The sequence below is a fragment of the Artibeus jamaicensis genome, unplaced genomic scaffold (assembly GCF_021234435.1).
Source record: "Artibeus jamaicensis isolate MK-2021 breed Jamaican fruit bat unplaced genomic scaffold, CSHL_Jam_final contig_463, whole genome shotgun sequence".
Taxonomy (NCBI): Eukaryota; Metazoa; Chordata; class Mammalia; order Chiroptera; family Phyllostomidae; genus Artibeus; species Artibeus jamaicensis.
This window is the reverse complement of record NW_026521841.1, coordinates 1501148-1511635: the sequence shown is the minus strand read 5'-3', so window position 1 is coordinate 1511635 and position 10488 is coordinate 1501148. Positions and strand designations below refer to the sequence as shown.

General features: G+C 50.9%; 1 protein-coding gene across 1 annotated transcript in view; it reads left to right on the top strand.

Annotated features, from left to right (window-relative positions):
- Positions 1-2584: 2584 nt before the first annotated feature.
- Positions 2585-10488, top strand: part of GLI2 (GLI family zinc finger 2) — a 252151-nt gene continuing 244247 nt past the window's right edge. Inside the window, exon 1 of the mRNA XM_037145343.2 lies at positions 2585-2925. The gene's annotated coding sequence lies outside the window, so the exon portion shown is untranslated. The remainder of the gene's footprint in view (positions 2926-10488) is intronic.

Genomic DNA, 10488 nt, shown 5'->3' with positions numbered 1-10488 from the left:
GGTCCCACAAGTTTCCCTCACTGTGATGTGATGTGACATCAATTTGCACAGCATTTGGCACACAGAAAGCTGCTGACAGAATGGAATGAGACTTGCCCAAGGCCATATGTTTAGACTTGGGACCAGGAACTGGTGGCCCAAGGCTCATGAAAGCTTTCTCCGCTATACCAGTTTGCCTCTGCTCCAAACCTTCTGTTTGTTTTTCCAAGTGCCCAAACTTCTGCCCATCTAGAGATTAAGGGATCCCATCTATAGCCTCTCCTCAAACTGAAAACATTCCATCTTCATCTCGACAGCTACCTTCTTGCCAAAATAAGCCAAGAATGGTTATGGGAGTGCCTGGATTCCAGCAGAAGTTGAGCTGGTCTAAGAAACAAATCAGAGAAAAAGAAAACATCCAAAAAGGGTTGATTTGTTTAAACTTCTTCACAAACTTAACAACACAAGGAAACCAACAGAGACAAGCTTGTAATGAAGTAATCAGCTGACGCTGCTAATATTCCAGTAACATGAAATGATTCCCCACATTTCCTGGGGTAGATATGAATAGGGTCATTAAAATATGGCCAAGGAAGGGAAGGAGAGTTTACTTTTTCTGTCTCCTTAGAGTCTGTGTTCTGAAAGCTCAGCAGGAATTTAAACAAATAGCATGGAGGAATGGTGAATCTGACCATATTTAAAGAAAAAGTCTTTTTCAAATTTTGCTTCTCTTTAATAAATACATTGGCTTCTGCAATGTATTGTTTTTTTAAAACCCTGCAGATGCCCCCCCCCAGAACATATTAGCATCAAATTACATGTTTTTTTCTCTATGTCAAGAAGAAATTTTTGCTTCTCTCATACAAATGAAAGTAAGGGGAAAGGAAGGAAGTAGGGTAAGAAGTCATGGAAATCATAATGCTTTCACTGTGATTAAAAAGTGAAAAATAGCTCTGGTTGGTGTGGCTCAGTGCATTGAGTACTGGCCTGGGAACCGAAGGGTCACTGGTTCCGATCCTGGTCAGGACACGTGCCTGGGTTGCTGGCTGGGTCCCCTGTGGGGGGCAGGGAAGAGGCGGCCACGAGTTGATGTTTCTCTCCCTCTCTTTCTCTCTCCCTTCCCCTCTGTCTATAAATAAATAAATCCCCCTTTTTAAGTTAAAAATAAAGTTAGAAGAGGGTCGGTGATGAAAAGAGAGAGCTACTAACAAAAAGGAAGTACATCATTAAAATGGGCCTGTGAAGGTCACACCGGCATAGGGAGGGAAGAATTGGATTCTGAGCCCTTGGTTCCCTTGCATTCCAGACTGGATGCAACTATAAGAAGAGGGGCTGAGGGAGAGATGCTTCCACCCCCTGAACTGAGTGAATTCGGTTGCACAAATGGTACAACCTACTGACACGGAGGAGGGCATCAGTGCTTTGACCTTGGACAAGTTTAACTTCTTTAAGCCTCAGTCTTCTCACCTTGTAAAACGGGGTACTAGAGAACCTATCTCACAGAGTTTTGTAGGTTAAGTAAAATAAAGAAATAAAACATGTCACCTAGCATATAGTAGGTGCTCCACAAATGTTAAGGAGAAAAATAAAAAAAAATCTCTCAATGAGGTGCTTTTTGGGTGAAGACCCTCAGTCCTGGACAGGTTGGTGGCCCCTGAGGGGTTGGGGAACACTTTGGCCAGCTGTTCCTGTGCTTCTCCAAGCCTGGAAGCTCAGTTCTGGACTGTGATGAAGCGTGAGGGCCCAGGACTAGTCACCTAGTTTGTTTAATAAGTTCTTTTAAACACACCATACACATTTTGGCCAAAAAATTCTGTGAGGATTTTTCTTCTTCTTTCTCTGTTGTTGGGTTCTGATTACTTCCATCTGGCTGTGGCAGCTCCAGTGGAGTCTCTAAAAACAAAACAAAACAAAACAGAACAAAACAAAACAAAACAAAACAAAAACCTTTCTTACAAAAAACACACATGAACTAACTCCAGAAGGCTGCTTTACTTCTCGCCAATCTGCGCTCAAGTGGCTCCTCCGCCAGGCGTGGCGGGGGGCGCAGGCAGGACCCCGGCACCTGCCCGGGCTGAGCCGGGGATCATATCCACCGGTTTCCTCTGTCCCAGGTTTTCGCCCTGCTGCCCCGAAGAAGCGAGTGCACTGGGATCATGGACCCGGGCATCTCCTCGCAGAGGAAAAAAAGGAGGTGGGGAGGGCGGGTGATTTCAGAGATTGAAAACAGAGCAGTTCCTGAGACTCTCAGCTCCGAAGCTCATCTGACTTGAGTTAGCAACTGTATACCCCCGCTCTCTGCCTCCCCCGCCCCCCGCCCCCGGCGCCTAAAAAAACGTGTTGGAGACCAGTGCGTTCTTTCGTTCACTGCTAGAACTTTCCTTGTAGGTGTAAGTTCTCTACTTCGGGTTGGGGAGGAGCGTCCTCGTCCTCTTCCTCCCGTCTGGGTCCCCAGGGTCCTGGCGAACGGCTGCGCGCGGCGCGGGCGGGTGCGCAGTGCAGAGTGTGCGGCAGCCGTGCGCGCGGGGGCGCTACACCGACCCATCCGCGCCCGGATTGCGGGAGTGCTGGAGCTCGCCAGCCGAGGCAGCACGGCTCCGCAGACTTTTTTTCAAACTCCCATCAATGAGACTTCGAGAAGGAGTGGGAGGAGGCGGCGGTGGCCGCTGAGGCGGGCGAGGAGGAGCGGGGCTAGCCGGAGGAGCTGGAGGAAGGAGCGCGGGTCGCGCGGCTCACCGGAGCTTTGGGGTGCTCCCTGCCCGCCGGCTGTTGGGGCCGCTCGACCCCCCCGCCGGCCTTTTAGTCCCCTCTCTTGCCTGGCCTGACTCGCCCGGCCGCACTGATCCCCGACACGCGGCAGCCGGAGGCGAGTAGCCACGCCAGCCAAGTTGGGATGGGGGCTTGCAGTCACCGCCTGGCTTCCGAGAGACCACCTGCTTGCTAGAGGTAAACTTTTGTCTTCCTCGGTAAAGTTACACTGGCCTTCTTTTGCTTGCTTTTCGTTGAGAAGTGCCCCTATACAGGCCGAACCCTGGCCGGCTGGGATGCTGTGCGGTCTCCGAGGATGGCTGGGAGCGGGGACTGGGGCACCGGGGTCAGGGGGCCCTGGGGTCCGTGGGGTGGCCCCAATTCGGGCTTTGGCCAAGGCGGGCAGGGACATAACGGGGGACTTTGAGGACTAGGAACTCATGGCCGGGGTTGGGGGCGATTTTCCAACTTGGGGATAAGAGCCTCTGTTCTCCGGGTGTACAGTCGCGCCGGCCCTCGCGCCGCAGCCCGGGGCGGTTTAGATGTGTGGGGAGGCTTAGCACTGGAGGCTGGGAAGCTGCGGAGCCCCGGGAGGTGGGCAGTGGGAGTATGTCTTAGGGAAGTGTGCTGTGCGTGAGGGGCTGCATCCAGCTACTAGTTAACTTCTTACTGCACTTCTCCCAGCGACCCGTCCTGGAGCCCTGCCTTTCTTTCTTCCTCGCTCCTTTTTCCCCTTCATCAGGCCTAGCCGCCCCCTCCCCCTCGGTCAGACTCTCCTCTCAGTTCACCCTCCTTGCTTTTCCCCCTCCTCCTCCTCCTGCCCTCCGCCCCAAGATCCGCTTGACTTCCCGAAGGGATCCTCCCGTAATCCCTCGCCGAGTCCTCGGGTCCCCCCACCCTCACTCTCATCCCCGCCCCCATTCATCGTCTCCCCCCGCCCCCCAACATCCCCCACCCCGGGCCAATCGTTCAACAAGTATATTTGCTGAGGAATTTGAAAAATCCACTACTGCAACTTGATCTGTGTGTGATGGATGGGAGAGGCGCGGAGAGAGTTGGGCGCCAATCCTATTAAGGGTTTAGGGAGGGGAGCGTTTTCCCTAGATGGGGGCGGGGGTGTGAGGAGGGGAGGAGGAAGGAGCGTGTGTGTGTGTGTGTGTGTGCGCGTGTGTGTGTGTGCGTGTGTGTGTGTGTGTGTGTGTGTGTTCGTGCGCGCGCGCGCGGCAGCCCTAGGGAACTGGAAGTCCACCCAACTCCGCGCCTTTTCAGCCGGGCAGGAATTGTTGTCATTTCCTAGGAAACCCGACTTTTACTGCGCGAGGCTCTCGATGGAGCTCGGCGATTCACCCTGGTGACCCGCTGCAGAGACGTTCGCCGGCCTGGGGTCCCTACCAGAGTGCTTCCCCCTACCCCGGTCTCTTTTGCATGATTCTTACGGGGTTCTCGGAGTTTATCCCGGCTGGTACAGCAGATCTTTTCCTAGCGTCTAGTGTCAGCAGTGGGGGTCTTATTCGCTCCTCTGCCCTCTTGCCCCGGCAGCGCTCTCGGTGTACCGCCGCCCCTGCGGGCTTTGCAGCCCGGGGGCCACGGCCCAGTCTTGGGCCTCCCGCCCGCTGCCCTCTAGGGCCGTGTGGAGGTTTAATCCCAACAGCTTCAGATAAAGGAAGCAGTTGTAAAACGCTCATATACTGTTTGCAGATGAGGCTCTGGGGGATGTTGGAGAATTTGAAAGTAAACGTTTTGCTCGCAAGCGGCATAAAATAGTGTTTAAACAAATATTGTATTGGCATGCTCAGGGGGCTTGGTGCCAGAAAGTAAAGTAAATAAACTGAAATCCAAAATATACAGCGGTGGAAAGCGGGGGAATAGGCGGGTCCATCACAAGTGCCCTAACGAGGTTTGTTTGTTTTCGGCCACCTCACCTACAAGACCCCTCCTCTACCATTTCCACACCTTGGCTGGGAGTTCCCTTCTCTCTACCTGTGTCCGGAAGCCTCCTGGGACTGAGGGTGTCCTTGCAGTTGTTCGCTCTGGAAGAAATTCATTGTGTGGCTACCTAGGCAGGTCTCCCAGGGGCGGGGAAGGCACGTTGGCTAAGCCTGGCTGCGTTGAGTTTTGATGCTCTCTAGGCTTTCTCAGCTTCTGGTTTGCCCTGAGGCAGTAACTCCACACTGTATAATCTAGAACAGGTAGAAAGCGTCCTCTGCAGGGCCTTTCTCACTCTTGGGCCTCTGACTGCTCTTTTTACTCTTCATCTTTCTTGCTTTCATTTTCCTAGACTTGCAGCTTCTCCCTCCTACGGCTGAGGGTTACAGGAAATTGTGGGGATGTTCTTGCCAAGATTTAAATTCCACTCAAACCCAAACATGGGGAAGGTTGTCACTTGCCTGAGAGTTTCAAATGAGTTAATTTTGTAATATTTAGGGTGGTTTTGTATTTATCCTCTGCTTTAAGAAATGCGTTACTTTTGCGAGGTTATTTAGTGGTTCTGGGGGGTATAACGTATGTGGAAAGATCCCATTCTAGGTGAGGAGACTGGGGCAGCCCTCAGGTGAACTGGCCCTCCCTTGGTCTGGCATCTGAGTGAGAGTCTATGGTCAGAGCGTTGTTTTTTCAATCAGTGGGTGGGAATAGGAGGGAGAGAGACACTCCTACACCGGGGCCAGTCTCACCTAGAAACAACGTGGGACTATTGAAGATGTTTTTATCTTCCATGGGAATTGTTTTGAGCAGCTTTCACGCAAGGTTCAGACTCCTTTGGCAGAGCCTCCCAGGCTGTTTGCAAACTCGCACTGACTCTGGCTGTGGCCTTGGAGGGAACTTTTGACTTGTCCCACCTTGAAGTGTGTGTGTGAAGTTAGACTAGGCCCTTCTGGCCTGCTGGCCTAAGATGGAGTGCCGCTCTACTTTCTCAGGGATGCTCCAGACCACTGGTTGGAGAATACTGAATGGAGGAGGTTCTCTGAGTTGCCTGGTTAGAAGAGGGGACCACAGGACTGTTAGTGAGCTGCTCATTGCCTGGCTTGGGGGGCTTGGCCCGGGAGCTGTGTACTGTAGCTGGCTTGTTTGCACTGTGGACTGAAAAATACACAACTACTTCATGCTTTTTGTGCTCCCACAAGTGCCCTGTACACAGAGTAACCCCTAGAGCTGGATTAACAATCAGGGGATTCAGCAGGCACGAAGACAAAATTGGATATTTGCCTAATAAACACCCTTCATCCGTTGGGGCCTGTGGGATGGGGGAGGGGTGGAATTCACCTCACCAATGCCAGCAGTTCCCTTTAAATGGGACCTGGAGGTTGTCCTGTGCACTTTGAAAGCCTGTGTAACCCCTACACAGGTGGCTGCTTGTTAGAGCTCAAAACTCGAGTCCTGCATCTGTATGTGTTCTTGGGGTGGGGCAGCTTGTCTCTTCCTGGGGAAAGTGTGTGTTCAGCAAGGCTTCTTTCATTTGAGTGTTGCTCACCATGATGCTGGCCCAAAGGACACAGAGCGAACCAGCCTTGCTTCTTTAGGTTGGGGGGTTGTTTCTACCTGAGCCGCGACCTGTTTCCTGGTGCCTGAGGGCTGCTAGGCCGGGCGGACCAGGTGGACCTTGGGTGGACAGCTGCAGCTGTTTCCCGCTGGGCCAGGGCCCTTTGGAAAGGAACCCAGGGAAGCAGTTCCCCTTTCTTCTTTTCAGTGTGTCAGAGATATGGACAAATGAGACATGTAAAGAATGCCAAAGGAAGAAATTGTATTCTCGGATTCCAGAAAATGGAGAGAGGCAGAATAGGGGATTGTACCAGCAAGCAGAATATGCAGCATTTTCAGTGAGCAAGGCTCACGGCTTCTAAAGAGCTCAGGAGGGGCGCTTCTCCGCGACGGTTTCCTCATGAGCAGTCGTGTTCAGCGGTGTCTTTTGATAAAGAGCGACAGCTTCGTGGTTTTCAAGTAAACACAGGACTCCAGATTCAATATTACTCATTTTTTTTGAAATTAACTTGAATATTTGCTGTGGAATATAAAGGATTTAAGGAGACAAATCATTGGTCATTGTTTTTGGATTCTGAGGGTGACAAAGACATCCTTAACCTTCAAAACTGTGTTTAAAGCCATTGGAAAGCACGCCAGTGACAGCCGCATATTTTCTGTGCGGTTAGTATGTTACTTTCCCCAGTTCCTTCCGTCAACAGAAGCGTCCCCAATAACCCTGTGTGCATTCCGATTCTAGCTTCTTTTATACAGATGGAGAAAATAACACATTTAAAATGTGACCAAAGAGTACATATTAAACTGTCTTGTGATTTTGGCGCAAGTTGAATAAGTTAATGTGGTTTTGTGTGGGTGCATGTGTGTTGTTTAAAAAAAAAACAGGTTGCTGGGAAGAGTGTTTTAACTGAGGGCCCGGTTTCATGCATTAGCATAAGAAAAAAGTTGTGGTGCATTTACTATTGTCTTGAATGAAGAGTTTCAGCAAGGAGAAGGGAAGCCCGAAAAGGGCGATGGTCCATTGAGATTCGTCAGTGGCCCCAGCTGGTCATCTGCTGAAATCGGATATCACTTTTATCTTGCTTTTCCATTCCCTGGCCTTTTTCACACATTTACTTTTGTCAGGGTTTATTGATTATGTTTTCTTCTCTGCAAATCTGTGGAAAATTTAATGAACCAAAAACAGCAGTAAAATAAAGGGGACTTTTTATTCATTAGCATAGGACTGATTTCCCCCTTTGGGCTTGGGCCCCTGGCCTCCCCGAGTGAGTGTGGTGGAGGGCTGCTGGCCCCGCTGCCGGCAGAGGTGGGGCCTCCCCAGTCCGGGGCCTCACTGCTGGCCGGGACCAGCTCAGCAACCCGTCACCACCCCCACCCCCGCCAGCCCATAGCTGTTTCCAGCCAGCCTGAATCTACCATGCTGCCGACCCCAGCCTGGTCTTTCAGGGTCCTGGCTTAGTAGGCTGTGCTGTGTGTGTGTGTGTGTGTGTGTGTGTGTGTGTGTGTGTGCGCGCGCGTGTTTGTAGGTGGGATCTTTGTGTTCTCCAGCCATACAGATCATTTGAGTGCCTGGGCCTTTCCTGGGACAGAGTTAAGTTTCTCTCTTTCTCCAGCCCTAGCTCTCAAACCTGCAATTAAGCAAAGCCCCTGGTGTGATTATGCTTTGCTGACTCGGCTGGGTTTGGAGCGGCTTCCCTCTATGAAACAGGATGAACTCTTGCTCTTTCTAGAGGCTTCCTGGGCAGCCTGCGGTACAATTCCATTGTACATCTGTTTGTCTGCCTCCCCCTGATCTTTTTTCTTTCTTTCTCTCTCTCACCCTTCCTTCCTTTGTCTTTCTCACCTTTCTTTCCTATCCTATCCTTCCTCTCTCTGTCCTTCTCCCTTCCCTCTTGTCTTTTCTTCTGATTCCCCTTTTCCCATCCTCCGTTTCCTCTTTCCTTTTGTATCTTTTTATTTTTCTCCCTTTCTCCCCCGCACTCTTCCCCACCCCCTTTGTGTTTCTCTCCGTCTTTTTCTTTCTCTCTCTCCTTACCCCTTCAGCCCATGTTTCCTGTCTGGCTCCTCTCTCTCCTCGGGTCCCCTCCATCACCTGCCCTGCGGGGGACTGGCCCTGGAGGTCTGGGGGAGGCAGGTGCCCAGCCCATGAGGACCTCGCACCAAGTGCCCAGGAGCTGTCCGAGCTGCTTTCCTCCCACCCGTATGCGGGCTTGGTCTGTGGTGCCAAACAATGGCCACATTGTCACTGCAGCACACCGGCCACTCGCCAGGGCTGCCTTTGGCTAGTGGTGGCAGGCTAGACCTTGCTCCTGGCGAGTTGGGACGAAAGCCAGCAGCCAGATTCAGAGTGGCTCACACCGATGCCTTTGTTGTCAGGGAGACACCCGAGTGTGGCCTTGGGGTCCCCGCTGGGAGCAGACCCTGCAAGCCTGCGCCCACCTGGGAAAGGTGCGTTTTCTAAAAGTTGCTCCCACCAGTGGACTGCAGCTGACTCCCCTCCCCCTTCGGATTGGCTGGCCCTTCCCTTACCCTGCAGACAGGGTTTTGAGTTTAGTTTACAGCTTGCAGAGTGAATTGAAAGCATTTCACCAGAGCCAGGAGAGAGAGGGGCCACGCTGCCAAACTTTGGGTGGTTCAGAAACTTTTTCTGTAACACATCCGAGAGACTGATTACCAGGAAGGCCTCTTCATGCCTTGTCCTCACCCCAGAGGCAGAAAAGGAATGGTGGTGTCTCAAAATAGTGCCCTCCTGTCCCTGCCACTTGTCTTGACCTGTAGGGATTGGAGACCTCTTAGCGCTCTGAAAAAAAAAGATCTGTGAATGCTTTAGGATGTTAAAAGAGCATCTGTCCCGGGTCCAAGCAGATGCTTAGCAATGCTTCTTTGTGTTGTGGACAATGCAATAAGTCAGCTTGACTTTTGAGCCACATTTATAAGGAACTGTAAGGGCTGCTCAAGTACACTTGTGCTAAGTTGAATTGATTGAAATTTAATGGCGGTTAGTGGTGATGAATGGTAATGATTTTCCAGAGTATCTTTGGCATACTTGACATTAATAACTGGAGAGTGTGTGTACGCACCCTGAGAGCCTGCCACACACGTGAGGCGGTAGCATATTCATCTTCCCAGATGCCAGTCCTTCGTCTGCTTTCTGCTTCTGAGATCCTTTTCCTTCCCACCATAATTCAGTTGTTTGGATGATTTAAAAAAAAATAGGAAAAGAACGAAAGAGAAAAATCTTTTCCACTGAGCACGTACATCATGTCAACCTAATTTTGAGCTCATGATTTTTTTCAATTCCTACATAAATCAGCTTCTAATATACAGAATGTGATGAATTTGTTTTAGCTGCCATCATGAATTAATGTTATGCAAATAGAAGCTTTGCAGGTGAAATGATTTACTTAATAATTTCAACTTCTAATATTTAAACTCATTCATTATGTTGGGAGTTAAAAAAACACAAGTTCATATTTTTAAACCTAAGATAGGGAGATTAGTATGTAAGCATTTGCAGTGTAGGCAGGCAGACCTTGATGGCCAGGAAACAGCTCTTAATTTGTTGATTCTTTGAGAATCTTCAGTTCACCAAGCAGTGGCTTCGAGGCCGGGGATGGAAGTGTTGGAAATCACAAATGCATTTAAATAGTTCCAACACGATCATCAAGGTACCACATCCCATGGGACTGAACTAGCTCCACTTCGGGAATGAAGGAAGGCTCGAAGGATGAGGATGGCTGAGCCGGGAGGAGCAGGGTAAAGGGGCTCTGATGCACCCCCCCACCCCCGGCCCCGCCTCCATCTGCGTCATTGGCTACTTAAGACTGTCCTGAGAGCCGGTCATTAGTGCTTGCCTATGAAGGTGGTAGTGGTGTAGAAAGTCGGGTGGACCTCCCCCTGCCCTGACTCCCACACCCCTGCTGTAACTGCTAAGAAGACTATCTTATATATTGTTCTTTCTGGCTGTTTTCCTCTGGAAAAAGTTGAGGAAGGGAGTACAAATGATGGATAAATGCACTATGAAGAGAAATGTGCCTGAATCCCTTGGGGTTACCCTCGGGGAGAGCGAGATTACCCACTCAGGAGCTAGGTGACCCTGTGGCAAGTTCATTTACCTCTCTGTGGAAGGAGGGGCTGGCAAATAGGCTCTCTCAGGCTTCCAGCTTCAGAGTCCTGGGAGCCAGCACCCCTGACCTTTGGCATCTCTCTCTGAGAACCAGAGTGGGAAGACCAGGGACTGGAGGAAGTCCGGGGTCTTGTCATTGCTTCTGTTTCCGGTCACAGTGT